This window comes from Plectropomus leopardus, chromosome 13 (genome assembly GCF_026936395.1).
Source record: "Plectropomus leopardus strain MGB_pleo_1.0 chromosome 13, ASM2693639v1, whole genome shotgun sequence".
Taxonomy (NCBI): domain Eukaryota; kingdom Metazoa; phylum Chordata; class Actinopteri; order Perciformes; family Serranidae; genus Plectropomus; species Plectropomus leopardus.
The window spans coordinates 31164567-31190582 of record NC_142188.1 but is presented as its reverse complement, the minus strand read 5'-3'; the positions used below and the strand labels follow the sequence as shown (position 1 = coordinate 31190582).

The 26016-nt window shown below is 40.5% G+C and overlaps 1 protein-coding gene across 4 annotated transcripts in view; it reads left to right on the top strand.

Moving 5' to 3' along the window:
* Positions 1-26016, top strand: part of LOC148187749 (uncharacterized) — a 425509-nt gene continuing 399493 nt past the window's right edge. For 3 of the 4 annotated variants that reach the window (XM_088086772.1, XM_088086769.1, XM_088086771.1), the window contains exon 1: positions 1-259. The gene's annotated coding sequence lies outside the window, so the exon portion shown is untranslated. Of the gene's footprint in view, positions 260-330; positions 546-26016 lie in introns of those variants that run through there. The other variant, XM_088086770.1, reaches the window with a different exon arrangement.

Sequence of the window (26016 nt, the reverse complement as noted above, 5' to 3'; positions counted from 1 at the left end):
TGTGTCAAAGCGTGCATGCCACACAATGTGCTTGGAGAGATTGATGTTTTTGTCATCCACCTGCTTCAAAGCTGTAAAAAAAAAAGAGCCGTCTGATGCAAATAGAGAAACCTAGCCAGGCAGGCTCACAAACAAAAGAGGGGGAACCTCACTGCTCCTCTTTTTGCACATCTGTTTTGGAGGAATATCTGAGGTTTTCTGTTGTGACGCACACTGGGCTCAAATGAACACTGAGTCTGAGTCTTGTGTCTGGGAGTGGGTAAGTGTTGAATGCCCTTTTTGTTCTCTTAGGGAAATGGGAACAATTTAAGGCTCTTTTTTTGGGTTGTTATTGAATAGGATGCATCGGCACAGTGGAAGAAGGAAACAGCGGCGGCAGCACTCTTCCCTCCCTCTTTCTCTCTCTGTCTTTCTCTTCGGCTTGCTCGGCACGCAGAGCAAATGTGCAGGCGTGCAGCAGCTTTTAATGGCAGTCCGCTTTTGCAAAAAAAAGGGCGTCAAAATGTAGCATCAGAGGATAGCGGAGGGGCAGATGCATATAGGCGGTGAGCTCTCTGTCGTCTTCTGTCTCTGTCTCCTTCTCTCTCTCTCACTCTGTCTGTCTGACCGCTCTCCCTTCCGCTGCCTCCAGCGCCGGGCTCCGTCTGGGAGAGGAATGATCTATGGTGCTTTGTTTATCACTGGCCATGGTCACTTCTCTGGAATGCAATTGGCTGGAACTACACCGTGTGGGTCCTGCACCCTGCGTCTCTCTCTCTCTCCCTCCCTCTCTCTCTCCCTCCCTCTCTCTCTCTCTCTCTCTCTCTCTCTCTCTCTCTTTGAAGCAAGACATGAGCAGGGGTGCCTTGTCCGACGTGCCTTTTTATCTCTCTCTCTCGTTCTTTTTTCTCTCTCTCTCTTTGTGGCGTTTTGCATGTATCTGAATGATAATGGGACATATTGTTCCCTGGACCGGTGATTGATTGAATTGCTTGACAGCAGAAATGTGTTGAAGACATTCAGGGATTTGTGCATGACCGCTTGTAGATTATCTCACGTTTTGTCCTTTTTGTGCACCATTTTGTCCTTTATCGTTTTCGTATTTTTTAAAAATGTTTAATCCGAATAATGTATTGCATGATTTTTTTAACCAAAGTGTGAGGGGTTGCAGCGTTTATTCAAATTTCTATCCACAAGCCATATTTTAATTTTTTTTGGGGGGGGAAACATTGTAGATATCCTCTGTTTTGCCCTTTTTGTACACCATTTTCTATTTGGTCATTTTTGTATATTTTTTAATGTTTGATCTGAATCATGTATTGCATTATATTTTGACCAAAGTGGGAGCGTTTACAGCGTTAATACTCCCTTCTATCTTAAGTAATGGTTCCCATAAGTAATATTTAAATATTTTTTATTGGAGAAATGTTATAGATTATGTTCTCTTTTGCCCTTTTTTTGCATCATTTTGTACTTTATTTTTGTGTATTTTTTTATGCTTAATCCGATTAATGTATAGCATGATTTTCTAACCAAAATGGGAGGGTTTGCAGCTTTTATTCTCATCTCTGTTTTAAGTAATATATTTCCACAAGTCGTATTTTGATTTTTTTCTTTTTATGGGGAAAAGTTGTAGATTATCTTTTGTTTTGCCCTTTTTGTGCACCAATTTGTACTTAATCATTTTTGTGTATTTTTTTTTAACGTTTAATCTGAATAATGTATTGTGTGATGTCTCATTACAATGGGAGGGTTTGCAGCTTTCACTCTCATCTCTGTCTTAAGTAATGTTTTATCCATAAGTCATATTTTTTGTGTCTGATGGACAAAGCATCTTCATTTAAAATTTTTATTGGGGGAAACGTCTGTGATATGTCAGCCCATTTGTCAAAAATGGCACACACACACTTGACTTTTGTTCTTTCTTGCAAAAATGATCTTTTACACAGAATAGTAACGTTTTTCTTTCTTATCTGTTACACTGCATACAGGATTAACAGATTTATAAAAACAGTAAAATGACATCAACTTTCCTTTTTGGTCTTAAGTGTGCGTGTCTTCCACATTACAAGTTTAACACCTTTTAAAAGCGTATCTATGCATGCATTAGTGTGTATGTTTGCTCGCGCTGAAACCATGACGCATGCTTATTACCTGGCGCACACACACTAAGGCGACAACATGCTGATTCTGCCTTTACATACATTAGAGCAGAATATCACGTCTTTCTGCAAATTGCAGCCAACAGCTATCACTTTTCACTCCAAGTATGTTTACGAGTGTGTGTGCGAGTGTATGTGTGTGTGTTCCCAGATAAGTGGGAGCGTGGTGTGTGAAGTCTTAGCCGTGGATTACAGGCCTCACAGATAGGCTTGTATCCAGACTGCTGTCTGACATGAGTTGATGGGATTACAGGAGGCGGGTGTCTGTCCCGCTGTAACCCACCACCCACTGTCCCCATCCCTCTGGATGGAGGAGACACAAGGTGGAACTGAGGGTCAGTGTTTGTGTGTGTTGGCATTAGACCACTATACTGATAGTTTATTTAGTTTATTAATACTTTTATAATCTAGCTCATTTATTTGACTGCATTTACATGAAAGGCATATTAAATAGAAACTAACACAAGCATGTTTTATTTTGAGGATTATTCTTTGCAGTCTCTGAATCATTTTTCATCAATTTGAATAAAAATAAATAAATAAAAAATAGCACTAATTTATCGAATTGTATTCGGTTTAATTCAGCTCTGCAGGCTTAACTGCAAGTTGAGTAGAGTTGAAAGAATTTGTCAATTTATCAATCAATTCATCAACAGAGAACATACTGAATTTAATTAATTGGTCAGTTGTTGAGTCAACCAAAAATATAGAAATCTGTGTATTTCTTGTGTTGTATTGAATAATTTAGATTATTCAGGGCAAGATATCTGAGGACTTCACATTTGACTCTAAGAACTTGTAATTTCACTTTTGTTAATTACATTTTATTTTTTAAATGCAAAGTTGAAATTGCATTAGGGACTGTTCATTATTTATGAGAAGGGAGGGGTGGTGCAAAACAGGGGAGGCATGTAAAATACTTTTTTAAGCACTGGGGAGGGAGTTATGTTTTCGATTTTGCTGAAGGGAGGTACATTCAAGTTAAAATGGTATATTTTATATCTATTTTAAATGCCCTCAAAAAAATCAAAACCCACAAGTGGTTTTTAAAAAGGCATGTTTTCTTTTAAAATGTCCAAAATCACTCCATTTATCATAGTCAGAAACTGTGAAATGTGGTTATTTATGGTAAAGGGAGAGTCGTGCATTTTCCCCCAGTCACTCAAGGAAAAATATCTGTAGCTCCACGGATGGTCATGATATAAATATATATATATATATATATATATATATATATATATATATATATATATATATATATATATATATATATATATATATATATATATATATATATATATATATATATATATATATATATATATATATATATAAAAGAAGTCACCCCAGCCACCCACCTGCCCTGATAAGTGAAGTACAGTCCCTTAGACGAGGAAAGTAATAGCAGCAGCGCAACTCTTAAGTGGAATTATGCATAGCACCATGCAGTGTATCATTCTCAGCCTAATTTGTGTGTATTATTGTGTGTAATGTGTTGATTTGGCAGCCACTATTTGCATACAGAGGCCTTTTAGAAGATCAACGCAGATAGCAGACAGGGAAAAAAAAGCACATTGTGTGTACCCTTCATTCAGCACTTCATGACCACAGAATCCATCCCTCCCCACTACCTCGACGTTCTTGTTACTTTGGGCAAATCACAGATAGCCTTATCTATTGATACCATCCAGATAATTTCATAATCTAAGCCAGGGCTCGTCTCTGTGCAAGGATGCAATGCAAGTCCACTTGAGCTGATTAGTGTGTGAAGTGTGCTTGTTAGGCATACTGTGAAGTGTGCTTGTTATATATCCAGCCCTCACGCTTGATTACTGCTGGCGCTTTACTACCGTCGGCTGTGTGCAGAGACACTGCTGGGATGTGATGTGTCCGGTGACTAATGGAAAAATCCGCAAATGCAAGCAGCTCCTGTTTTGAAAACAAAGAATTTGATGAAATTTAAACGGCACGAGGCAGACAAATCTACTCTCTGCATTGCCATACACTGTTAAAAGAAACTATTTATGTTAACTTGAAAAAAGTTAGTGTGTTAGTGCTGCCTTAAAATTTTAAGTTGACAGAATTCGAGAAGACAAGGTAATTTCATAATGATTCAACTTGTCTTCTCAAATCCACTTAAATTTTTAAGTGGACTGAATTTGAGACTTAAAATGGTCAACTTAAAAACGTAAAAAATTAAGTTGAATGAATTTGAGAAGACAAGTTTTGATAGTTTTGTAATGATTCAGTTTGTCTTCTCAAATTCATTCAACTTAAAATTTTAAGTTGATTGAGCTTTAGACTTAAAGTAGTCCATTGAAACTTAACATGAAGTTCAGGTTATTGCGTAGTGATTCAACTTGACTTCTCAAATTTAGTCACCTTTAAAGTTAACTGAATTTGAGATGTAAAATAGTAAATCAACTTAAACTTAAAATATTAAGTTGAATGAAATTGAAAAGACAAGTTGAGACACTTTTGTAATGATTCAACTCGTCTTCTCAAAATTCAATTATCTTTAAATTTTAAGTAGAGTGAATCAGACTTAAAATAGCCAACTGAGACTTAAAATTTTAAGGTGACTCAATTTGAGGAGACAAGTTGAGGTAATTATGTAATAATTCAACTTGACTTCTTAAATTCAGTCAACTTAAAACTTAAGTTAAACCAAATACATACAGTGTAATCGTAAATTGAAACATCCTCCCATATAGTCTCTAAAAAAAAAAAAAAATCTACCACCTCATTTAACTTCATTTCTCTCCTTTACATGTCTTCCTACTCTCTTTTTCTCACCCTCTTTTGTACTTGGCAGCGCTTAAGTAGTGCCAATTGAATATGTTCTTCCATATGCTGTATTATTGGGCATGCTCCTCCATAATGCATGCTTTTCAACACCAATCCCTCAGTAATTGTGCGACTGAATCCAATACGGGTTTGAAATACAATGTGAATATTTCGGGGGAGGGTGAAATAGCCTGCTGTGATTCTCCATCTGGCCTGTGCAGTATTGGAATGGACCATCCTCCTTTACCATGCCGGGCCTGGAGTAAGCTTCACTTTAAAGGATCAATTCTTTTATTATTGAAGTCGGTCTCGGTAGTGCAGGCTAATACATTCTGCATTGATCCCCCACCACCACCACCACCCCCCCCCCCCCCCCCCAAAACCTTTATTGCCATTCCTTCCAGCGAGGCTCACATTTAAAAAGATATCTTCGGCAGAATAAAGATTTTACAAAGTGACTGGAGGACAAATAAGCCTATAAACTGGGGTATTCACATCTTAGTGGGAAGGAAAGACAGGGGAGGACGAGGAGTCGGAGTTGCCAGCAGGCATTTTGAATATCATTACCAGCTTTGCGGGGAGAAATTGAAATCATGAGCATAAGGAAAGTACCTGGTAATTAAAAGTGTCTCGCTGCGCCAAGGCTTTGATACCTGCTCAAGAAAGTATATGGCAGTGTGTTGCTGCCTGGGTGTAGATACTGTGGCTGCACTAAATTTCGGGGAGGTTTGACATAAAGCAGAGGATGTGAGAGTGTGTTTTGCTCCTCTTTTTCTCCCCTCTGTCTGGAGGATGTCTGTTGATGACAAGCTGTACGCCATGTGTGTGTGCTCTATCTCTTATTACTATGCACATTCCTCTGACTAGACCTGCTTAGTCTCCAGGTGATGTTTGCCATGAGTAATGCGTGCTTCAATTCATTAATCATTTTGGAAATCACATGCATCAGCACGGTTTATCAATTAGAATTTACTCTAAAGAACGCATGCCGCCATCATGTTTTAACCGTCTCAGGGTGTTGTGGCCCGTGGAGCGGCCACAAACACTTCGACGTGGCTGTATCAAAATCAAACCCCGAAGCATGCGTGCCAGACCCTTATTGAACAAATTTGCGCCAGTGAAGCCAGCAGTTGAGGACATTAATGATCTGGACCCACTGGGGTCTGGTGCTCGGCGCCCACAGGCTAGCCGCTCGATCCCCAATCAATAGCTTTTTATTAAAATTGTTTGCGAGGCAACACAAATCCATATTGTTTTGCCTCGGACAGGGGCGCCCATGTGAAATATGTCGGACATATTTATATATTTTTTTCCAGATGAATGCGGAAAATGATTGGTTGATATGCATGAGGAAAAAAAACAGAGGGGCAGTGGTTTGGCATTATTGGAATATCCATTTCAGCATTGATTTTCATAAGAGATGCATTTGTGATTATCTTATTTTCTCTTCCCTCAATGGGGTTGGATTACATATCATATTATCCCTGGTATTAAGGCAAAATTAATAACACAAGTAATTATAATACTTATGTCTAATGATATGCTATGAGGGCCCTATTGATTCAGTTGAGATGCATCTAGGGGAAATGGCTTGGAGCTTTGCCTGACGACAGGCGCTGCCAGTGTGCTCGGCTCGCTGTGTGTGCAGAGTGGGCAAAACAAGATCAACAGCAAGAACACAAGGCTCAATCCACACTCAGTGTCATTTCATACTTAAAATCCAATCTGCGGCCGGTGATTAAGCTTTGTTATCTTATCTGCTTTCACCTGCTTCCTCATAACGTAACCCTGCGACGCTGGTTAGTCCAGGCGCTGATTGTATCTGAAGTTTGGATTTATTCGGCAGTACGTCCCTCTGCGTTTGCGCTGCTTCATTTCTCTCTTCTTTCTGAATCATACTAGGACAAACAAGACAGGACAGCCATGGATTTCTGTTTTTGCTAAATTGGGGAGTGACAGAAAAGACACAAAGAGTGGGACATCACAATGAATTCTAGAAGCCCTTTTTTGTGCTTTTATTAGATTACAGTGATGCACTCCTCATGAATACACCTCCCAGTGTCTTAAACGTTTATTATCTGTACTGCTGCTGTTGCTGAGTGGCTTTCTCATGTGCCTACTGGCTTACTTTTGTATATAAATCTCTTCTTGGGCAGGTTCCTTCTTCAGCATGTAGCTATAGAAATGTAAATGCCATACATGGGCGTAGCTTGGGGGGTGACACAGGGGGCATGTCCCCACTCAGTATTTAGAACATTTGTGTTTAGTGGTCTTTCTGCCTGATTTTAAAGCTCTAATAAGTACAAGGATGAATGATTCAGTGGATGCTTGTCATTGTGCGAAGGTGTTTTAATATTTCTCTAAATTACTGTATATCTTTTATGTTTTTTTTTAATGTGGTTATCATTATTTGTAACTTTCCCTATACTGTTGTCTTGGACAGGTCTCCCCTGAAAAAGAGATTGTTGATCTCAAAGAGCCTTACCTGGCTTAATATGGGTTACATAAAAAAAAAAAAGAAAAAAGAAAAGATCACCGCAATAAAAACATGAAAGTGACAGTAAACTTACTATGACAAAATTGAAGACCTTTCTACCTTAAATTTATGCAGAAAAAGGCACAAATTTGAAACTCACCAGTATGCAGGAAATTAAGTGTTTGACGCTCCAAATTTTCTGACACAGCTTCTCATGTTTTATACTACACCCTCCATATAGTCATAGATTTGGGGGGGGTGGTAATGCATGGGACACACCCCCCTTATAACGTGTGACCTTGTCCCCCGTCATAAAAACATGACAGCACCAAAAGACTTTTATTTTGGCTAAATTAAAGAAATTAAGCTTAATGTTTCCAGGGGGAGGAACCCCAAACTTACCCTGTCCACCCATGTTAAAATAAAATCTACACCTTGACACAGGTGTAAGATTTGGGAAGGGATGCAGTGGATAATGTACACATTTGTCCCAAAGTTCTAGAAGTTTTTTTTATTTTGACAAGTTTAAAGACATGTCCACCTTAAATGAAAGGCACACATTTTTACATAAACATTCACTAGAATGTGGGGAATTATGTGTTTAATGCTCATAATTTCCAGGAAGAGGATGCCCAAACTTCCTCTTATGCATTTGTCCCCATATATAAAGTACTAGAGGACTATTTAGATGATATTTAAGACACTTTCACCTTAAATTGTCGTTGATCCACTAAGAAAATCATTTTCGTGGTGTCCTTTAAATTTTAGTTCCCTCAGTTAGGACAAATTTTGGCAAAAAATGAAAAAATAAATAAATAGCTTTCAATATGTCGCCCCATGCACTAATCAAAGTGCAGAAGGACTTGACCTTGACATAGGTGATTACTTTTGACAGTTTTAGTACATTTTAGCATTCTTTATGTCCATAGTCTTCTAATTTCTAGTTTTTCCTTCATTAGATAGTTTCAGATACTCCTGCCTGGGTATGCATCTTAACTGGACTCACCAGCTACACTCTTTTGTAGCTTGTGGCAGTCATTGGTTTATGTTGTCTGCTAAAGTTAGACTGCTCTTGAGCTGCCCTCGGGGCCATGTTTCTCTTGAAAAAGTCTTACCTGGTGAAATTGGTGAAAAGAAAAGATGAGATGTGTGAAACAGTGAGAAGAAAAGGTGAAAATTAGGCTTTGTTTGTTTCTGAATCAGGCAAAAGACAATCCACCAGTAGAAAAAAAAAACACCATCACAAAATGTTGTTTTGCACAATCTTGTAGATGTAGGTACGTACGGCTGATTCAAAGGTAGGCGATGGAGAACACGGAGTCTTTAGATGTCCGTAGGATTGTACTGTTAAGTGGAAATGCATCAGAGTTTGTTGTACACCTGTGTGACTTGAATTTTATTATAAATTCCTCTCGCCTCAAGAAACTTTGTCCACATTTGATCCACTTTGGCCAAATGTGGGTCTTCATGCTTTATGTCCATATATTTAAGGTAAAGATAGAATAATTAGTCAACATATTGGCGGTTGCTCATCCTTTTTGTTCAAAAGAAGAGGATGACAGGTGAGAGGACAGTGAGGTGTAGTTGCAGACACCCGCCAAAAGAGGGCAACATGATGTCAGAATTGTCCCCCCACCTCCACCACCACTGCCTCCTTCTGTAGCAGAGTGCAAGCCAGTGAACAGGGAAGAGGGTGGGGTGGGAAGGGGTGTGTATGGGGGTGGGTGGGTGGGTGGTGGGGGATTGTAGGTGCTGGGTTAAACGTGTAAGTAATAATAATTTACATTTACGCCTGGAACGGCTTCCCCTGCGCTGTCAGTCTGCAGTTCAAAGCTCTTCCACTCTCCTGGCAACAAAGCCAGCCGTCTTGTCACGCAGGCGCCAGATAGTGCGGCGGAGTGGATGAAGTTCTTCACAGTCAAGGTGTCATTATGGAAGACCTTGCCTCGGTGCGGCGGCCCGCTTCAAAAAACAAAAGGGATGGCGGTGCTGTGGGGTAGAGAGAGAGAGAAGGGGGGGGGGAAATTAAATATGCCACTCTCCCTTCTTTCACTTGCCGTCCTCGCTCGGAAGCAGGAGTTCCAGACCCCTAAACGTAGCTTTGGGCCCGAGCCAAGGACGCTCAGATGCACAACAGCTTCATGATGCTGAGTTGATTTTGAATTTTCATTTTGATTTGACAGATATGCATCGGATCTCTCGCCCGGTAACCATTTCCCCCTCGCCCTTTGATGAGGTGGCATGCGGTGGCCGACGCTTATTGAAAAAGGCACCAAAGAGCAGTTAATAGATCACACCTTTTGCCATCCCTTGTTTTTGGGCTGTAAAAATCCCACAGCCCATTTGTTCTATGATGTGACAGCATTGATGATAGGATGACAGATGTCTTACCAGCCCACCCCTTGGTGCCAACAACTACCCCCCTCCCTGCCTCCCGCCCCGACACACGCACGCTGAAACAGTTTGCCCCCGTTCGGCTGGGAGTCGACCACAGAGCACAGCTGCATTGCTCCAGCGTGGCGGAGCCCCCTTAACCCGACCCCCCTCTGGAAACCTTCCCTTCTCTTCCTCCCTCGGCTCCCCCTCCGGAGGAGAGAGTGATAGGCCTCTTTGGCACAGCGCTGGCTCTTTGTTCCCTGCCAGGTCGGCTGCAGGAGCCAGGGTCAGCTGTAATTCACGCTGTGGCCAGTAGAGGACGACGTGCCCTGCGTGGCAGCAGGGGCACGGGGCCTGCTGGAGGAGAAGCTCTGGTGGTGACATATATTGTTCTGATTTAAACCAGCTGCTTATAACTTGCACTAGTATTTGTTAGTGGTTATTAATAGGCACACGGCCTAATTACGTGTACTGTAATTGCTTTCACATGCAACAGTGTAACAACTGGAATGCATGATACTGCAGCACCGCTTTTACAACAATTTAATTATGTTAAACATGCTGTACGATTAGACTTGTGGAATTCAGCAGAAAGTGACTTACAAGTAAGTAGAGGTCTATTCCAGTCAATTTTATTTATGAAGCCCAATATCACAAATCACTGTTTGCCTCAGAGGGCTTTGCAACATACCACATCAATCTGTACTGGAAAATCTCCCCCAAAAATGTACTTAATAATGAAAAAATGGTAAAAGGTTCAGTAAGAGCAACTTCTTCAAGAGTAGACTGATGTCCAGTAGATGGTGTGTGTACAGAACAGATCAACACAATGAAAATACACTTTAATTAAATACTCAATTTATGTGAGCCAAATCTGGCCCTCAGTAGGGTGCCAGTCATGTTCTAATTCACGATGAAAATAGATAGAATCACATTAGGATTGTTTTTCTTTTGGCACTCTGCATATATATAAGGTCCCAGAGTGCATTAAAAAAAGTATCAACCCCCCCGGAGAGGTTCAGGCTAAGCCCCGAATATCCTTAAATCCTAAAAACGCCTCTGCATACACCTAACCTGTGTGAGGCTACTGACAGCAAATGCCGCAAGGTTGAAAAAGAGGCAATTCATTTCTCACATATACAAATAAATACAATTATTTGTTGATTAAGTGGCCCCTGGCTTCTCTGACATTTTGCAAAAGTGGCCCCCCGAGCATTGCAAATTGAGTACCTGTATTTAGTTGATTGACAGAAAATTAATCAGCAACTGTTAGGATCATCGTTTTTTCAAGTAGAAATGCTGAACTTTTTGTTTTCTGCTTCTTAAATTTGAAAATTAGCTGCTTTTTGTTGATTGATGTCAGTGTAGATTAGCTTTTGGGCTCTTGATCAGATAAAACTTGCACTAGTTTTGGGCTGTGCGTAATTGTGACAGGCATTTTTCACTACTAAACAATGCATTAATTAATTGAGAACATAATTGTTAGATCAATAAATACTGAAATGAGTTGCAGTCCTACGGAATTTTCATTACGTGCATGTTTTTCAAGTCTACAGAGTGCAGGCTTCAGACATTTCTAAGTTGCTCGGGTTTTGCACTTTGTGGAGGTCATTTTGAGCTTTTAGGCAGGAAGACAGCCATGCTTCATTATTTTTAGAAAATGATGACAATGGCTATCACTATGAAAAAATTAACCATTTGTTTTAACTTCAAAAAGTTGGTGTCCTGGCTGCTTTGAAATTTTTGAAAGACAAGTTACTACAAATTTAGTCAACTTCAAATTTTATGGCACCCCAAACACTAACTTTTTCAAGATAAAACAAATAGTTTCTTTTTACATTGTGGACTTTTGTTAACTATACATTTTGTCAAGAAAAAAAATGATAACATTAATCATCAGTAACAACCCAAAACAGAGGATTTTCATCCTGTGTCTGTCAGTGAAGGCCATAGACTGCAGGGCTGACACACTCAGCATTTAACCATCTCTGTGACTTGCTGCTATTTGTTTCTCAGAAAAACAACCCAAAATGGTCTTGCAAAAGCGTGCCAGGCCTCGTCGTGACACTCGGCTGACCTCCCGGACTGTCTCACACACACACTCTCACACAGTCTCACACACACACACACACACACACACACACACACACACACACACACACACACACACACACACACACACACACACACTCTGTTGTTTCTGCAGCTCCCTGCTCCATCTGCATCTTCTCCTGTAATATTCCTAATCCCACGCACACTACACAGGCAACAGCAGGTGCGTTTAGGCACACTGTATGTAAAACAAACCCTTTCTCATCGTGCGAACATTCGAAACAAACAAACTCATTAGAAATACACATCCTGCTCCTCTTTTTGTTCTTTGTGATATTTTATCTAGGCTAATGTGGTATGGATATTCAGTGCAGACTTGTGCTGAAGTCGTCATTTCAGCAACATACACTGTGCGAGCGCACATTTATTATTATTGCCTTTTTTTTTCGCTTTCTCCGTCTTGGCCAGGTTTTTTGTAGAACATTTAGCTAATTGATTATCACATGCCTTGGCCTTATCAGCAAACCGTTATTTTGTAAATGAATATTCAAGAGAGATTTCTCCTCTCTTTGCCTTTGTAGTACATTATTTGTGGACAAAATATGCAAACACTGAGAAAGGCAGCTTGCTTTTCTGCCTCACTGCCTAATTACATTTTGCGCTTGCACCTATACAGAGACACGGCGTGTATTTATAGCAGAGGAGAATGAATTCACACACTCCCCCGGCTGCAATCGTATGCCAGGCATCTGCTTATGAAGTGGCTCTTTCTCCGGGATGGTTCTGCAACTGCCCCCCCCCCTTTCTTTCTCTCTACACCTTCTACAAGAGGAAAAAGAGAGATTGGGAGAAAGAGAGAAAGAAAGGAGCTTAATCGCTCCTGTCTGTTTCATGCCCCCCCCAACCCAACACACACACAAAAAATTCACCGCCTGGCTCATCTTCTGTGTGATCAATTTGACTTGTTTATGTTTATGCGCCGTCGTTCTTGTCGCCGTCGCCATCTTTGTGAGGAGCCTTGTCGGGGGAGAGGAAATGGATGGCAGCGACGGAGGGGAAAAAGAGGGGACTGACAGGTGGAGAAGGCGGGATGGATCAGAGAGTGAGGGATGGAGTGACACTGGAAGAAGGGGGGGGTTTGACAGACAAGAGAGAGGACGGAGAGGGAGCGCGGTTTATCTGCGACATCCCTTGTCATCATATATGTAGATGCCTTTTGAAGTTTTGTCCCTGCACCCGCTAATGTTCCGTGCACCCGCGCGCTAGATTGACTAAAAAACCCCGAGCACCTTACTGCGCCCAGTTAGGCTGCGGCGGCTAATCGTTCTTGGCAGAACATACTCTGCTTTAATTTTAGCCATAATGACGACGAGAGGGGCGAAATGATACTTTAAAGAGCAGAGGAGAGTGGAGGCAAAGAAAAAAAGAGAGGGGAATGAAAAGAGTGAGAGAGAAGAGAGGGAGAGAGGAGTGAGAGAAGCTGTGAAGGTGATTAGTTGTACTGGCGGATCTTGGCGGTGGAGGAGGTTGGAACACTAATCCTTGCTTTGGTTGGAGACATTTTCGCGCAGTAGGTCCCTTCTTCCCGCCCCCCTCTCAATTTTAAGCCCCGTGTCAAGCTCAAGCCCTTCTTTTCCAGCGCTCACTTGCTCTCATTTCCTCTGCCTTCTGGCAAGCCCTGCTATTTATAAGAAAAATCATTTTTCTTTCTCTCTCCCTCTCTCTCTCTCTCTTTCTCCTTTAATTCTTTCCTGGCGTATTTGATTTTCTGCCCTGCTTAGAGAAGGTGCCCAGATGAGTGGCAGCCAGCCAGGCCTCGTCTCTCTCTCTCTCTCTCTCTCTCTCTCTCCCCGCTCTCCTTCCTCACTCTCCTCCTCTTCCTCATCCTCCCTCACATGTGGCTTTTAACAGCCGTCAGCGGGCAAACACATATCAAATTTACATTGAATCGCAGTAGCGCGCGGCTGCCGTTGTATATTGATGACTTGCTCACGTTCGAAAGCATTCCTTCCGTTTTGCATAACCAGTGTAGCAATGTGAATTGGCCCTCTGCCCAGACAATAAGCCATAGATTTTACAGTATGACATCATTTATCCAGTGCATTATTTGATTGTTTTGGCTGCTTTCTAATTTGATGGATCTCGCCGTTGTCTCTTAAAATCATCAGCATCACTTTTTCTGCTTAATCCGTACGGCGGGAAAAAAAAAAAGGGAGGAAAATATATGTATTTAGCACACGGCAGCTCCACTACGGCTGCTTTAAATATCAAGCTACGTTAATCAGGACAAAATGGCATATATTGTAGCTTTGGCCTGCCTCGCTGCATATAAAGAAAACTGCACTTTTCACATTTACATTCATGCCAAACACTCCGGGGCCTGTCAATGCTTGGGGCCAGATATCATCCAAACTGCCATTGATTTGTTTGTCCTTTGGCCCTTTTCCATGGTTTTGGGAAATGAATCATGGCTTCTTTTTTTGTTGTTGTTCGTCTTGGCATCATCTGTTTAATCCATACACTCCTCGTTTTCCATAAATAACAGGGCAGAACTCGGCTTGGACCGGCTTGTAACGCTGAGTGCTTTTGTTCTCGAAAAGGATGACAGCAGTGCTCGAGGTGCTTCTCACACACACACGCGCGCACACACACACACACACACACACACACACACACAGAAAAACACATCCTTAACCGCGCTTTAAGAGGTAAATTCAATTTAGAGAGCAACCGAAAAAAGATACACTTCCATATCTGCGAGGCTACGAGTTCAAATTTCACAACGTATGCAAGGCAATAACCGAGGAACACACGGACGTTTGAATCACGGAACGAACTCATCAACTGTTGAATAACGCAGTTTAAAAGGTTTAAGTTACACAGGTCTCACCGTATTCATAACCTTTTCTGCTCCTCTCTTGTTTCTGAGTCCGTTTTTTCCTTTCCCCCTGCAACTGTGGGCAAAATTAATTTCCCTGACCTTTGCGTGGCCCCGAACAGCATGGGGTCAAATTCCAACGTTCATTATAAAGCAGTTTTATTTCGCTATAAAATATGTGCAACTGGATAACGAGAGCTTGGGGAATCCAAGTATAGATTTTTATTTCATGATACTGGAAAAAAAAAATTAAATGAGTAAACAGCCACCTGATCAGATGGGGGGGTTGAAACAGGAACTTTAAAAAAAATGACTGAAGTGGTAGGGTTTTTCTAATGAGTGTGTGTGTGGGGGGGGGGTGAGAGATGCAACATATGGAGTTCATGCAATGTTAGAGGTTGACGTTAAATGAGCTGCATGTCTTTTTTTGTGTGAATGTAAATGCAGATCTGCAGACAGTTAAGATGCACTCAAGATTTTTTTTCTCATTACCTGCAGGCTTTGAGGCTGTTTCAGCAGTGGGATTTTAATGTTTCTCTCTGTAATCTCTTTTTAATTTGGAGCTAGCTGCTATATATCAAGCTCAAACTTTAATTGTTCCTCTTATTTTTCCATGGAGGGGGGGGGTGGTGGTGCTGGGGCCTTGTGTGCATTTTCTAGAGGTTGGTTTATACAGGAATGCACACCGAGGCAATTGCGCCAGGTGTGTGCCATGGACGTAAATACTGTGTAAGCATGATAATTGTGCCACTTAGCAAGCCCAAGCTGTGTGGGTTTACCTCCAAATAACCTTCCCCAGCCATGGAACCTGTGGCCAACAGCTGCCATGTAGCACTGTCAGGACTCTGTGTTTAATATGTTGTAGGTGGGAAGAGTCAAACCTTGCAATGTTTAAACGTACATATAAAATAAGGCAGACTTTGGATAACCCTGTACACATGTTTCTATGAGGCAGAGCTGCTCCTAAAGCAGAATATTCTAAACGTTGGTGGGTGAGTACCGAGAGCTAGAAAGTAATACCACTTTTCAACTAAAACGCACTAAAAATAGGCTATAGACTCTGCTCCTTTTGCCAGTGTACCAGAGCTGTGTACATGGCTCTGCAGCAGTCGCGTATGCCTTTTTATGTGTGGGGAGGGTCTATTTTGGTGTGTCATGTTCGCCCTCACTGGAAAACAGGTCAGTAAACAGCAGAAAACAGCTATTGTTGCGAGTTTGTAGCATTGGGAAGATTACTTTATAAATGTAATAGCTTCCAGACTCATTTTTAACCCATAAAAAATGTAGTCAGTAATGTAATCAGTAATGTATGTATTTATTTTAATTACTTCATCAAAGTACTGTACTTTAATAGTTTTGATGACTTTTCCAATAAATGTTTTTAATTTAGCAATACAGAAATGTCCAGAAACAGGCTGTGCCGAAAGCAGGCATTCCTGCATAGGAAAAAGATACAAGCATGGACTTTTTTATTAAAAAATATATATATTTAGATGCAACATTTAGTATTAACTGTAATTTAATTTCATAGCCTAGTTTTTTTTCTCACTAACTGATTCAATTACATATTAAGTAATTTCATTTCATGTAATGAGTTACTCCCAAGCACTGCTAATCTGAACTCTTGTTCAAAAGTTGTTGGACCCACAGAGCAAGTGAACTATAGACCTCCTCCAGTGTCTAACTTCCTATTCAGCGCTCTGCCATCTTTTATGAATTTAGTCATATGGCTCTTGTAGTCTTTTGAAATGTCATTAGACCGAATGGATCTAAATCTTATAGTGAAACAAGGCATTTTTGGGGGGGTTGTGACACTTGAAAACACGTATACACTGATTTACAGGTGTTTGCAAAAGCTGTAATCTGATATTATGTCAAATTAGCTTCAAAGCCTGGCACTTTTCCTCGGGGACTGAGGAGAACTTTAATGCCAAAACTTTTTTTTTTAAACTTTTAACTTTTATGTTAATCAGTAGGTTAAAGAGCTTTTTTGGACAGTTAGATGCATTGTTGCTAGGTTAAACTTGTAAACTCAGCTATACTAAGTAGCTAACTTGATGGAACTACTGTTTGGTAAATTAGCTGTAAAAACGTTAGATTTTCCAAATATAAACTAGTTCCATCACTGTTTATAGCAAAATGATAGTTTATTACAACTTTGGACTTTTTCCTCTTGGTTTCCTCTTATCATTTCTGTCGGTTATGACATCAGTGTACTCACCAACAAATTGTTGACATGGAAACACAGTAACATCAGCAGGAGAAACATTAATCCGTTGAAACTTTATTTGGCTGTAAAAATGGAAGTGAACACACATGATGCCAGTAATAGCCTAACTCCAAGTGAACTATAAATCCTCAGAAAGTAAGTCTGTGTGTTCTCCATGAGATTAGGAATATTTCAGGGAAGATGCAGATAATTGTGCACAAATACAATGTTTATCGGTTAAGCAAAATTCTGTGCTGAATATACATACATTAGCCTAGAAAAAATATCACAAAGAACAAAAAGGGGAGCAGGATTTGTATTTTTAATGAGTTTATTTGATTCAAACATTAGTACCATAAGAAAGAGTTTGTACATACAGTGTGCCTAAATGCACCTGCTGTTTTCTGTGTGGGTGGGATTAGGAATATTACAGGAGAAGATGCAGATAGTACAGATGGAACTGAGAGTGGCAGAAGCAACTCTGTGTGTGTGTGTGTGTGTGTGTGTGTGTGTGTGTGCGTGTGTGTGTGTGTGTGTGTGTGTGTGTGTGTGTGTGTTTGGCTCATGATTTTACCACCTTGGTTTCTTTTTCTAAGTAAATTTGGCTAACCTGAGATTTTATTTACAACCTAGTCTGATTTTGCCCAACCTTTTAGGACATCCTGGCCTTTGAATAATGCTAGCATAAATAAAGTTTATTGCAATATGAAGACTTTAACACAGGCTTAATAACTTAAATGTGAATGACTGAGAGTGTGATGTTAAGAGCAGTGGTTCCCAACTCGTCCAGCCATGGGGTTTTTCCTTCGTCACTTGTTCAAGGACCACACGTTAGATTACGTGATTAATTACCACATAGTCCATTTTATTTCACAAAACGTAAACAATGCATTGGCTTGGAACACAAAGAAATAAAATAAATTGCAAGAATTAACAGTAATGGCACTACAAAATCAAAGCTCTCAGCCAGAAGTTTATTGTAGTTTTTTTTCTTTCTATTTTACAGATTTGACACATGCACATTAGATAAATCACCAGATATTCAGTTTTATTTCATGAACTGTAAACAACACATTGGCTTAGAACACAAAGAAATAGAATATATTGCAAGAATAAACAGAAACAGCACTTATATCTCTCTCCCAGAAGTTCACCGAAGCCTCTTTTATTTCTTTACAAAGTTGACACATTGACATGTCACGTGGTCGGAACACATTTTTGGACTGTGACACACCACTTGAGAACCATTGGAATGCTAGTATAGAGTATGAAAACAAAACCGTGGCTACATTCACTAATATCTAGTTGATTATATTTAACTATTGGCCTCTAAGTGTGCTTAGTTGTCATATACGGCTAATTACCCTAAAGATGATATAGGCCTTAGTTTGAGGTACACACACATCTACACCCTACACATTATCATTGCCTTAAAGACCCGAACAAGAACATCCCTTCAAATTTGTCCAAATGTCAGTCTTGCCAGTCAGTAATGGACTCCGTAGGTGTCGGATACTGCTTGATTGATATCCCCCACTTCACCTCCACCGGGCCAGAAACTGCAAACTGTCCCTTTCCTCCCGTAACTTTACACAAAAAAAAAGAAAATCTCTCTTAATCCTCTCACCTTTGCACATCCGGTAATGGAGCGAAGTGAATAATGTGCTCAGCCTGCCTGAAAAGAAGTCATCCGATCCAGGAATTTTCCTTTTTTTTTTTTTTTTTTTTTTTCTGGGGAATGACCACTGGGCTTTTAAAGTCACCGTCTGGACGTGTCCTTGCCAGCCGCCAAACTCCATCAAGTCGGTCCGACAACGTGGGCCGCCGGAAGAGCCCCGGACGATAAATGGAGGGAAACTTTTAGAGGTTTGTGTCAAAGGAGGTGAAGGGAGACAGAGGCACAGAGAGGGGGGAGGAGGAGGAGGAGAGGGTAAGGGGGGAGTCAGTCTTCATCTTTTAATGGCAGCGAGTGCGCGAGGAGAGGACGTGGAAGGAAAGAAGGTGGAGGGAGAAAGAGGCAGCGTTTAGTTCTGATAGATATTGATAGAGATTGTAATGAATGTGGTGAGGGCATGGCACCCTAAAGCGCTGCAGTGGTAATGCAGGGTGACAGTGTATTTGTACTAATAACCCTTAAAAGTGGTGATAAAATACTCCACTCCCCTACTGGAGCCCCTGATGGATGTGCTGGGAGTGATTAAACTACATTAGGCTGCGGGTCCACTTACCCTGCGTCTGTGTGTGTGTGTGTGTGTGAGTGTGTGTGTGAGTGTGTGTTTGAATGTCTTAAAACACCACTCCCCCTCAGGGATCAGGCTATTCCAGGTAGAAGGGGCAAATGTACGGCTATTGTCTCTGTGTGTGTGTGTGTGTGTGTGTGTGTGTGTGTGTGTGTGTGTGTGTGTGTGTGTGTGTGTGTGTGTGTGTGTGTGTGTGTGTGTGTGTGTGTGTGTGTGGGAGCTCTGTGGAGCAAAGCATATGTTGCTTAAGAAAAGCCTGCAGAATGACACGTACTGTACATCATTTGGATCTGTGACGCTGAGTATACACTGGCTCTTCACTCTGGTGAATTCCCAAAGGTTGGGAGTGCGGTGTCAGTGTCATTGTCATCCAACACGTTGCTGTGTTTTGCTGTTGACAGGGAAGCGCACTCCGCTGCTTTTTTTTTTTTTTTTTTTTTTTAACCACAGGGGCTGTTTTGACTCAACATTGAGCCAGGGGAGAAGCCTGCGGCAAGACCACTGTACGAGGCTCACTGGGAATAGCACCGGTCCTGCATCTAACCGTCGTGTTTTTGCTTGGCACACACACACGCACACTCACACAACAAATACACTAACGACTAATGCATGTGTGCAGATGTGCACACACACAGCACATGCTTGAACGCACAGCAGCGTCAAACAAAGTGGTTGGTATCCCACCGGCAACGCCCGATTTGTAATCACGTAGCGTCAAGCCATAATGACTACAAATATGAACGAAAATTTTAAAAAATGAAATAAAATAGTGCGTGTACCAACCCTTCCTAAGAGCACAGAAACAGCCGTCTTTCGCTGCGTCTGATTCTCGAGGCCTCGCATCACCGCTGGCACCCAGGCAGGTTCCGATCTGCTTTTAATGACCCTCCTGGGAACCCTTACCTGATGGGCCAGCTTAGCCAACGCGGTCCAGGTGCAGCAACATAAGCATTTCATTAAAAATTGAAGCCAACGTTTTGTAGAAAAAGCAGTTGGAGTGGGGGTAAAAAAAAAAAAAAAAAAAAAGAGGAAGAGAAAGGATGGTGAATGAAAAAAAAAAGACACATTCTGGCACACGTCCAAAACTAGATGTATGTGAGCTTCTTCTTCTTCGTCTTCTTCTTCTTCTTCTTCTTCTTCTTCTTCTTCTGTCTCAACCCCCCCCCCTTTCTCTCTCCTCCTCTCTCTAATCACACTCTGACTTTACTTGACCTTTCTGCGGCTAATTAGTCGGCTTGTGAAAAAGGATTGTGGGTAGTATATCTCCGGCGAAGATGATGATGAGGATGATGGCGATTCTCCGGTCTTTGCAAAATGTGCCGATGATTAAATCAGGAGGCCTTTTTTTTCTCCCTAAAACACGCAAACTATAAAACATGGTGTTGACCTCGGTATTGGCAGCACAATGGAAAATTTAAGATAAATTTGTTGCATTTATTCCTAAATGTTATTTTGCTTAATCTCTTTACAGACGCCTTTTTTTCTATAATCACAAGCTATTGAATAATTCCAGTAATTTTCTATCACTTCAGTAGCTATGAACACATGCTTTATTAAAACTGAATGTATGATGGTGCTGTTTAGCCTTTAAAATAATTAAACTAATGCCAGTTATTTGTCTCACGGGGGAAATCGCAGTTGATTGCATTAGTTGTAATGAGTGGGTGGAAGAGCATTGGAAAATACACATTTTTTTTTACGACTTTATTTATGTCAAAAGTGTTTTTGTAGTCGAAAATACTTCCCGTGTTTGTGTGTGTTTGTGTGTGAACAGCTGGATATGACTCAAGTCCTGAGCTGATGGCTGTTCTTGGCGTGTTGACGTGTGCCTTCAGGTGCATAGTGTTCTCCATTTCACGCATAAAAGAGTTAGCCGGCGCCCTCGCACACACACATATGGCGCATACGCACACAAACACACACACACACACAGTGACAAGGTAAATGCATGCAAAACATCCGCCCACATATGCAGACACACCGGGGAGAGGAGAGGTGCGTGTGTGTGTGTCAGATGCTCAAAGTGAATCCTGTGTGATTGACTGCGTGTCTGATGTTGCGGTGTCTGCTGCCTCGTTACTACAACTTACATATGCTGTTTTTGAGATTAATAATTGATCTTGCTTTAGTTGAGAAAAGGAGCATTTGGGAACACTTCAATCAGGCTCCGGTGGATCAGGATTCATATAGTTCATAATAATCGTGCGTTGGAAAAAGCAGGTTCATCATTAGAGTGGTTATTCATGATACTATTATAAAGTATGTATGCGTTAGCAGACACACATTATAATACATTGCAGTTGCTTCAATATGATAGCATTCACACACTTCACAATGAATTGTAAAACTTTAGCAGCCTTTAGGGGAGTTTACATGTTGCAATCCCATATGTCCAACTTCTAACAAGTATTATTAGACTGAATTTGTGTGACTTAATTAGTGTGACTATTTATAGGCCATCACAAAAATAAATAGCACAGAAAACGCATGACCCTCCCTCCTCCATAATTTACCATATTTCACAGTGTCTGGCTTTGATAAATAGTGCGATTTTTGGTGATGTTTAAAAAAAATATGCTTTTTAAGATATTTAAAGTTGAATGTCCCTCCTCAGTGCTTGAAAAATATGCCTCCACCCAGTCCCGTTTTATAAGTAACAAACAGTCCCTAAATAAGAAAAACTGTTTTAACCAATGCTTTGAAACACAATTTAGTACTTTATGTTGGGAAATATATTTTATAGAAGGAATAATTAAACAAATAACTAATTCAATAAAACAGAAGAAAATACAAGAAATTAGAAAATGTGGGATTTTTACTTAAATGTGCAAAATTTATGGTGAGGGGGCCATTGGGGGAACTCTTGCCCTAAGGATCTCTAAAATCCGTGCTACAGCCCTGAATGTCATTGTTATTATTATAATTATTATTATTGTTGTGAATATATATTAAAACATCTGTATTTCTACAATATTCCTATTAGGCCATATCATTAGCTGCAAAATAGATAATAACAAATATAATGTGACATTTTTTAGATTATTTATCACTGTTAATATTATAATATCATCATTCCTTTGACACTTCAATTGGTAGTAGAGTAGTATCATTGAAAATATATTACAGGAATATGCCAGTTATTTTTCATTTTAAATGACTTTTTCCCCATTAGCATTTTGTTCAAAAAATGCAAATCACTTGCAATTTTTGTGTTAATATTGACTTATCTTTTGCACTACATGGATATACGGAAATGTTATTTTGTGATGAGAAATACATGCATTGCCTACGGTGCTTTTTTCCCAGCTATTTTTTTACATATGTGACATAAAAATGCAGAAAAACACAGTGTGACCCCTTGCCACATATATAATTTGTTTGTGAGTTGTGAGCAGCTCAACCAAAGTGATGTTTTATCCTCAAAATGTTTCCATCAGATATTTAATTGGGAATTAATTTTATCAGAGGAGAAAATATGACTTCTCAAAGGGAAGTCAGAAAAAAATACACATCTTTTTGTATTGTAGAAATATGTTTTTGATTCTCTTCTCTTCCATCAGTCATATAGTGACTCCTCAGATATATCTATGGGAACTCCTGATTCTTAAGTTGGGAGCCACAGACTTACAGTGTGACATGTGTTTTCAGTTGCAGCATCAGATCTTATTGCCATTGTTGATTTAATTTCCTGCGCTCCTCCACTGCATGCATTGATCATTCACCAAGCAAGCGTCTCCGCATTCTACACCTCTCGTTCCATAACTGGTGCACTCTGTTCCATCAAATCACTATTCATCTTTTCACAGCCCTCCGACGCCTCAAACAAACAAAATGCATTTTCAGTTTCTCATCCCCACCACTCAAGGAAATACCTGCTACTCTCCATCAAACACGCATCAATTAAGTTTTGATGTGAGGAGAAAGGACAATCTATAGTTTGGAGGATTTATTCAATTTGCATCCGTAATTGCGTGCAATTTACAAACTCATTATTTTACAATTTAGTGCATTTAACAGCAGCTGGAGGGCAGATAATGGTGAGGCTATAGGGGGCTAACACGGGCCCCAGATGGACCCCAAACATGATGCAAAATGATGTTATTCATCTGTCTGACTTAAAAAACAAAAAGGCTAAAAAGTGTGAAAAATAATCACACAAAAGAAGGACTGAGGCTAATGCAGATGATGGTGTTTTTACAACCTGATGGGGATAATGTGCAAGAAATTTAGCTCTGAATAATTCATGGTACAGTCAAACAGCATCGATTGTTTTTAATTGATCGGAATATTTGTTTTAATGTTTCATGATGATCTCTATCTTGGTGTGCAATGAAAATCTGAGCTAGTCGAGAAGAAATTTATGGCAAGTTTTCCGGCTCGGACCAACATTTCTGTGAAACCACTTTAGTCACTGATACTTTGAAGGTGACATAGCCATACATCCTAACGGCCTTTGTGTTTTTATTACATTTGGCATGTCCACAAGAAACCATGAAAAAGCCTTTTTTTGCAGCAAAGGTGCACGCAGCTTTTCAGGCCCCTTTCGGGCTCGATCTGCGGGCAAGATGGCCTTGTTAAGCTCTAATAAAGTCTGCGGATTTTCACCGTATGATACTTAAAATTGGATTGCCACAGTGTTTGTGTGTGTGTGATGGCCTCTCCCTTCTTCTCCTCTCATAACTGATTGTTTACTGAGTGCTTTCCACCTTTTTTCCCTGAGCCTGTAAGTATAAAATTTTAATTAGGAACACTGACAGGTCTGGCGCATGATCCACAGCCTTGCATTCATCACAGGAGAGAAAAAAAAAAAGGAGAGACAGAAAGAGAGAGAGACTTTTCTTCCTCACCTCTCTCTCTACTTCCACGTCTCCACCTCCAACCCCCCACCCTCCCTCTACTCGATCTCCCCTCTCCTGACGCGAGCGCCGGACTTGAGCAGCAGGTGCCATATTACTGTGTACAGAAAAGCAATTAGGCAGCATATTGGATGAATGAGGAGTGCATTAATATTAGCAAGTGCATTTGTCAGTGGCGTTTGATGCGAGTCCTTTTCTTTTCTTTCTGCAACATTAAGATTGTGGCGCTCATAAATTCACTGCTTAAACCACCATCTGCTGCGCTGTCAGCCCACACCGAGGAGAGAGGAGAGGAGAGGGGAGCCATTTATTCCCTTCTGTCTCCCTCACTGGGGAAAGAGAGTGAAAGACAGATAGATAAGAAGAAAATGCATTCGTTCCCTCCCTTTCTTTGCCTTTCTTCTCGTGTGTGTGTGTGCGTGTGTGTGTGTTCCATGGGGAATGACTGTGTATTAGGATTTATGGAGATGCTTGGCGCACACCGAGCGACAATGCTCTTAAATCTGGCTCTTTTCCTATTGTCTGGAGTGCTACCTTCTGCTTACTGACACATGTGTTAGACACATCGCTCCTCATTGTGCTCAGTAAGGGAGTAAATTCGCACACGTGCGCCAATTCAAACAAGCCAGGAGAATAACTTACAATAAACAGGTGGTTTAGCGATCATAAGTCAGCGCTGTGTGTGGCCAGAGGTTGTGCTCTTCTCTGACCTCTGTTTTTGTTTTTCTGCTTTTTTTGCTGCACGTATTCTCGTTTTTATACAGCAGTTGTGCTCCTATTCGAAGGAGCAGGTTATGGATATTTTTCTTATTGTCAGCAAATTCTGCAAAAAGACCAAAACAACAACGAATTGATCTCTCTAACATGTATTGTGTGTTTGGCTTATTCCTCGTCGAGCTCCATCAGTCAGCCTGACATGTTCCTTCATTACACACACACACACACACACACACACACACACACACAGAAGAATAGATTTTCCGCAGATTTAGCATATGAAGTAATAACATTTTGGGGTCTCCTCAACTTTGTTTTGCTTAACTTAGACCTGTTGTCCTCATTCGGGGACACTTTTTTTGTGCCATCTAGTGGCAGCAAAAGCACTATACAGTCATCCATGTAAAAAACAAGATGGCAGCTGTCTCTGCCTACAGCCAATGGCGACACAGAAGTGGACAAAGTACAAAACCTGATCAAATTTTTGGTTGAAAAGTGTTTATTTATGCTTTTGTAGTTTGATATGGCATACCCATTTAACCAATTTTAGCAAAAGTTACAAACTAGGACACTGGTAATTAGGAAGTACTCATTTGAAGACACTGGGACTTTATTTTCTCGTTAAAGGACATTGGGACTTGATCACTGTATAAAGTATTTCAAACAGGCCGATTAAGGGAGACAGACTAGTGCTACAGACAAAAAAAAGGACATTCCTAGCTTGAAATGCAAATAAAGGAAAATATATACAGAGTTACAAATCAAACAAATCACTAGGCTGTTAGATATATTGCAATATTTTCACGTTTTTGTATTGCAAAGCCATGTTCAGACATTGAAGTGAACACTTCTAAGCAGCAGCTTTAGACATAAACAGTTACTTTTGGCCCACTGAGAGACAAAGTGTCGAGCAAATGTTACAGCAAATGTTCAGACATAAAAGAAACTGTTTTATTACACACTTGTGACTATTAAAAATAAAACCATCATCCCAATATGAGGGTGCACTTTTTACTAAAACTACTTATGGTTGAAAGACAGTGATAAATTTCTTATGATTCAAATAGCTAGGAGAAATTAAAAGATGCATATCAAGCAAAAGCTCTTTTGCTGGATGGTTATCTTAAAGATGCAGTGTGTAGAATTTAGTGCCATCTAGTGGTGAGGCTGCAAAACTTTTTTTCTCCTTTGTGCCAGGCATGTAGGACTTTTGCAGTGGCTGAAGCTAAAAATTTGAATGGCCCTCATAAAAACAATTTCTGCCAATAGCTGTGCCTGAATCCT